The sequence below is a fragment of the Podarcis pityusensis genome (assembly GCF_964106645.2).
Source record: "Podarcis pityusensis genome assembly, chromosome: 2".
Lineage (NCBI taxonomy): Eukaryota > Metazoa > Chordata > Lepidosauria > Squamata > Lacertidae > Podarcis > Podarcis pityusensis.
The window spans coordinates 107,314,848-107,321,186 of NC_138029.1; the positions used below are offsets into that span (position 1 = coordinate 107,314,848).

Below are 6,339 nucleotides of genomic sequence, written 5' to 3' on the forward strand. Positions count from 1 at the left end.
CCCCACCACCGTCTTCTTCCAATTTGCAAGGTCAGACTTCCAGGCCGGCGGCCGTGGGCGAATCTGCTGCCGCCAATGTCAAGGCTGTGCTGTCGTCGAGAGTGAGGGGGGGGGAGCGTTGAGGGGGTCTCCCGCTCAGGACGCCTGGGTCCCTCTCCGGTCCAGCTCCGGGAGGAGGAGGAGGGGGAGCCCCGTTTCCGTGCCACGGGGGTTTGGACTGGGACTTTCTTACACCCCCACCCCATCCCACCCCAACTCCCAGGGCATCCAGGCAAGAGTAGGGAGCTGGGGAGTGGAGCCCCCCCTCTCTCTTGACAGCGTTCCCCAGGGAAAGAGAGCAGAGGTGCTGCTGAGGCTCCAAAGGGAAATTATAAAACGAGAGGCCTGGAAGACCTTCTAGGTAGTGGCCATTCATTCAGGGATGTGTAACAATAGCAAATGTCGCTTTCGACGACAATAATAATATTGCTGGTGCTGACCATCATTGCTTTTGAGCAGGGATAAGGAAACAGGGGTTGCTGGGCTGCAGCTTCCGTCACTGACCATGCCGGCTGGAGCTGAAATCCAGCAACATCTAGGGAACTGCAGTTGCCCCAGCCTGCCGTCATGGGAAGACCACAAGTTCCCGAGTGCTGCTTTGCAAGAAAGGTGACTGTTACGCTGGTATTCATGAAGGTGCAGTGGCGTAGTGTGGGTTGTCAGCACCCGGGGCAAGGCAAGTAATTTGCGCCCCCTAACCCGTGGATTTGCGCCCCCTAACCCTAACCCCCAGATGTTGCGCCCGGTGCGGCCGGCCCCCCCTGCACCCCCCCACGCTACGCCACTGTGAAGGTGCTGGCAGAGGCAACATATGAACCTAGGTTCAGTTCTCATAGAGTGTGCAGAAGTAGGCCCTATCGCTAGCTTAAGATGCAGCCAGGTCGTTTTTTTTCTTAGTCTGGATCATAAGAAAGGCTTCCTGGATCAGGCCTGCGGTCCATATGTATAGCATCCTGTTCTCACCGTGGCCACCCAGACATGGGTGTAGCCAAGGAGGTGCAGAGAGGTAAAGCTAAAGGGACCCCTGACCATTAGGTCCAGTCGTGACCAACTCTGGGGTTGTGGTGCTCATCTCGTTTTATTGGCCGAGGGAGCCGGCGTACAGCTTCCAGGTCATGTGGCCAGCATAACTAAGCCTCTTCTGGCGAACCAGAGGAGCGCACGGAAACGCCGTTTACCTTCCCACCGGAGTGGTACCTATTTATCTACTTGCACTGGCGTGCTTTCAAACTGCTAGGTGGGCAGGAGCTGGGACCGAACAACGGGAGCTCACCCCGTCGCGGGGATTCGAACTGCCAACCTTCTGATTGGCAAGTCCTAGGCTCTGTGGTTTAACCCACAGCGCCACCCACGTCCCTGGTGCAGAGAGGAGCAGCCCCCAAATCAATAAAATACATAGCAAACTAAGGTTCTCTCCCCCCACCAATAAAAAAGGCCTGCCCCTTCAACAAAAGGCCTGCACCCAGATGCCTGTGAAAACCTGCTAGCAGGACCTGAGCACACAAAAAATTTGCCCTTCCTGCAGTTACCAACAACTGGTACCAGAAACGCTTCCGTGGCCACTGAGAGCCTGCTCTCCATGAATTTATCTATTCCTCTTTTAAAGCCATCCAAATGGGTGGCCATCACTGCATTCTGTGGGTCCATAGTTTCACTGTGCATTGTGTGATAAGTACTTTCTTTTGTCTGGCCTGAATCTTCCAATGTGGATCTATCCACATTTGAAGAGAGAAGGAAGGAAGCTGGGTTTTTTTGGGGGGGGGGGTGCATCAAAATGCGACATTTCTCAAAATGACTGTTGCTGTATGCTTCCCAAACCAGCAGTGGGAGTGCAGTGAACGCAGTGCAGAGTAAATGGTACACAGCATTCTTCCCAAGTGAGTTTTATGGCAGGCATGGGGAAACTTTTCCCACCTGAGAGTCACAATCCCTGATAGGTCTTATAAGAATTTTAAGGTCTTATATATATATAATGTTGTTGTTGTTGTTTAGTCGTTTAGTCGTGTCCGACTCTTTGTGACCCCATGGACCAGAGCACGCCAGGCACTCCTGTCTTCCACTGCCTCCCGCAGTTTGGTCAGACTCATGCTGGTAGCTTCGAGAACACTGTCCAGCCATCTCGTCCTCTGTCATCCCCTTTTCCTTGTGCCCTCCATCTTTCCCAACATCAGGGTCTTTTCCAGGGAGTCTTCTCTTCTCATGAGGTGGCCAAAGTATTGGAGCCTCAGCTTCAGGATCTGTCCTTCCAGTGAGCGCTCAGGGCTAATTTCCTTAAGAATGGATACATTTGATCTTCTTGCAGTCCATGGGACTCTCAAGAGTCTCCTCCAGCACCATAATTCAAAAGCATCAATTCTTCGGTGATCAGCCTTCTTTATGGTCCAGCTCTCACTTCCATACATTACTACCGGGAAAACCATGGCTTTAACTATACGGACCTTTGTTGGCAAGGTGATGTCTCTGCTTTTTAAGATGCTGTCTAGGTTTGCCATCACCTTTCTCCCAAGGAGCAGGCGTCTTTTAATTTCGTGACTGCTGTCACCATCTGCAGTGATCATGGAGCCCAAGAAAGTAAAATCTCTCACTGCCTCCATTTCTTCCCCTTCTATTTGCCAGGAGGTGATGGGCCCAGTGGCCATGATCTTCGTTTTTTTGATGTTGAGCTTCAGACCATATTTTGCGCTCTCCTCTTTCACCCTCATTAAAAGGTTCTTTAATTCCGCCTCACTTTCTGCCATCAAGGTTGTGTCATCTGCATATCTGAGGTTGTTGATAATTCTTCCGGCGATCTTAATTCCGGCTTGGGATTCATCCAGCCCAGCCTTTCGCATGATGAATTCTGCATATAAATTAAATAAGCAGGGAGACAATATACAGCCTTGCCATACTCCTTTCCCAGTTTTGAACCAGTCAGTTGTTCCATATCCAGTTCTAACTGTAGCTTCTTGTCCCACATAGAGATTTCTCAGGAGACAGATGAGGTGATCAGGCACTCCCATTTCTTTAAGAACTTGCCATAGTTTGCTGTGGTCGACACAGTCAAAGGCTTTTGCATAGTCAATGAAGCAGAAGTAGATGTCTTTCTGGAACTCTCTAGCTTTCTCCATAATCCAGCGCATGTTTGCAATTTGGTCCCTGGTTCCTCTGCCCCTTCGAAATCCAGCTTGCACTTCTGGGAGTTCTCAGTCCACATACTGCTTAAGCCTGCCTTGTAGAATTTTAAGCATAACCTTGCTAGCGTGTGAAATGAGTGCAATTGTGTGGTAGTTGGAGCATTCTTTGGCACTGCCCTTCTTTGGGATTGGGATGTAGACTGATCTTCTCCAATCTTCTGGCCACTGCTGAGTTTTCCAAATTTGCTGGTATATTGAGTGTAGCACCTTAACAGCATCATCGTTTAAAATTTTAAATAGTTCAGCTGGAATATCATCACTTCCACTGGCCTTGTTATTAGCAGTGCTTTCTAAGGCCCATTTGACTTCACTCTCCAAGATGTCTGGCTCAAGGTCAGCAACCACACTACCTGGGGTGTACGAGACATCCATATCTTTCTGGTATAATTCCTCTGTATTCTTGCCACCTCTTCTTGATGTCTTCTGCTTCTGTTAGGTCCTTTCCACTTTTGTCTTTTATTATGGTAATCTTTGTACGAAATGTTCCTTTCATATCTCCAATTTTCTTGAACAAATCTCTGGTTTTTCCCATTCTGTTGCTTTCCTCTATTTCTTTGCACTGCTCGTTTAAGAAGGCCTTCTTGTCTCTCCTTGCTATTTTTTGGAACTCTGCATTCAATTTCCTGTATCTTTCACTATCTCCCTCGCATTTTGCTTGCCTTCTCTCCCCCGCTATTTGTAAGGCTTCGTTGGACAGCCACTTTGTTTCTTGCATTTCCTTTTCATTGGGATGGTTTTAGTTGCTGCCTCCTGTATAATGTTACGAGCCTCCATCCATAGTTCTTCAGGCACTCTGTCCACCAAATCTAAATCCTTAAACCTGTTCCTCACTTCCACTTTGTATTCATAAGGGATTTGACTTAGATTGTATCTTACCGGCCCAGTGGTTTTTCCTACTTTCTTCAGCTTGAATTTTGCTATAAGAAGCTGATGATCTGAGCCACAGTCAGCTCCAGGTCTTGTTTTTGCTGACTGTATAGAGCTTCTCCATCTTTGGCTGCAGAGTATATAATCAATCTGATTTCGATGCTGCCCATCTGGTGATGTCCATGTGTAGAGTCGTCTCTTATGTTGTTGGAAAAGCGTGTTTGTGATGACCAGCTTGTTCTCTTGGCAGAACTCTATTAGCCTTTGCCCTGCTTCGTTTTGATCTCCAAGGCCAAACTTGCCAGTTGTTCCTTTTATCTCTTGACTCCCTACTTTAGCATTCCAATCCCCTATAATGAGAAGAACATCCTTCTTTGGTGTCATTTCTATAAGGTGTTGTAAGTCTTCATAGAACTGGTCAATTTTAGTTTCTTCAGCACCAGTGGTTGGTGCATAAACTTGGATTACTGTGATGTTAAAAGGTCTGCCTTGGATTCGTATCGAGATCATTCTATCATTTTTGAGATTGCATCCCATTACAGCCTTCGCCACTCTTTTGTTGACTATGAGGGCCACTCCATTTCTTTTATGGGATTCTTGCCCACAGTAGTAGATATGATGGTCATCTGATCTGAATTTGCCCAGTCCCGTCCATTTTAGTTCACTGATGCCCAGGATGTCAATATTTATTCTTGCCATCTCATTTTTGACCACATCCAACTTACCAAGGTTCATGGTTCTTACATTCCAGGTTCCTATGCAATATTTTTCTTTACAGCATTGGACTTTCCTTTTGCTTCCAGGCATATCCGCAACTGAGCGTCCTTTCGGCTTTGGCCCAGCCGCTTCATCAGCTCTGAATCTACTTGTACTTGTCCTCCGCTCTTCCTCAGTAGCATGTTGGACGCCTTCCGACCTGAGGGGCTCATCTTCCAGCGTCATAACTTTTATATGCCTGTTGCCTTTGTCCATGGAGTTTTCTTGGCAGGGATACTGGAGTGGCTTGCCGGTTCCTGCTCCAGGTGGATCATGTTTGGTCAAAACTCTCCACTATGACCTGTCCATCTTGGGTGGCCCTGCACGGCATAGCTCATAGCTTCTCTGAGTTATTCAAGCCCCTTCGCCACGGCAAGGCAGTGATCCATGAAGGGGATATATATAATAGATGTTCATAAATGTACCAAGCAAACACATACAAATATGTAAACCACATGTCTGAAACCCATAGAAAAGTCCTGAAACCATTTTCTCTCTCCAAAAATGACCTCAAATATTTCTCTGCAAGGTCAGTGGAAATGGGAAATCTCCCCATTGTCTCTGTGCTCACAAATCCTGCCATAAGGGCACATTTAAGGTGTGAACAGGGTGAGCCTGTGACCTGTGACCTGGATTCAGGAATTAAGTAGTTATAATAACAAAAGAGTGCCCAAAACCCAGATAATGCAATCAGGTAAATGGCAGACAGGAGAAAAACAACACACTCAGGATTCTGTTTTAGACCGCCCCCTGTGATGTATATGTGATGTATTGGGGGAGGCCCCCCCCCAAAGTAACCTATTTCATATACTTCTTTTTAGTTCTTCTAACAAAGGAGATTGTCCCCTTCCCCCCAGTTGTTAACAGTTTACAAGCAGTGGTTAGCATCTCTTCCACAAATTTCTGGAACTTTAGATAGACAGCCCCTTCAACTAATTGAAAGGTTTGTAAAATCAGACTTCCACTATTCCCAACTTGAAAGCCTGTTTGAAAGTGGAAGTGCTGAAAAGATAGCAGAGACTAGGCCTGCCTAAGAATCAGGAGAAGGGGATTCCAAAGGCTGCTGTGCAGCAACACTAAAGGCCTCATTCCCACATTTTGCAGGGGATCTCCTGACAAGGCGCTTGCCTCCAGAGTGTAGTGAACCATTGGGTATATAATAATAATAATAATAATAATAATAATAATAATAATAATATAAAATTTATTTATACCCCACCCTCCCCTGCCACGACCAGGCCCAGGGCAGCTAACACCAGGTATATACACAATTCATTAAAATACAACTTAAAAACAAGATTAAAATACAACATTAAAATGCAGCCTCATTTCAGTAGAAACTCAAATCAAAAACTTTTTGGGGATGAAAACGTCAAATCTTCACCAAGGCCAACTATCCAGACTGGTCCTACGTGGGCCAGAAAAAAGCCAGGAAAGTCCCCAAATAGGAGTCCCATCACAGAAAGAAAAAGGAAAAAAGAAAGAGGGGGAGGGGATCAAGTTG

General features: G+C 46.8%; 1 long non-coding RNA gene across 1 annotated transcript; it reads left to right on the forward strand.

The window, feature by feature from the left end:
- On the forward strand, positions 1-5,976 carry LOC308470209. The gene is made up of 3 exons (XR_013982262.1): positions 1-675; positions 832-1,711; positions 5,308-5,976. It is a non-coding gene; the product is annotated as an uncharacterized lncRNA (long non-coding RNA).
- Positions 5,977-6,339: the final 363 nt, after the last annotated feature.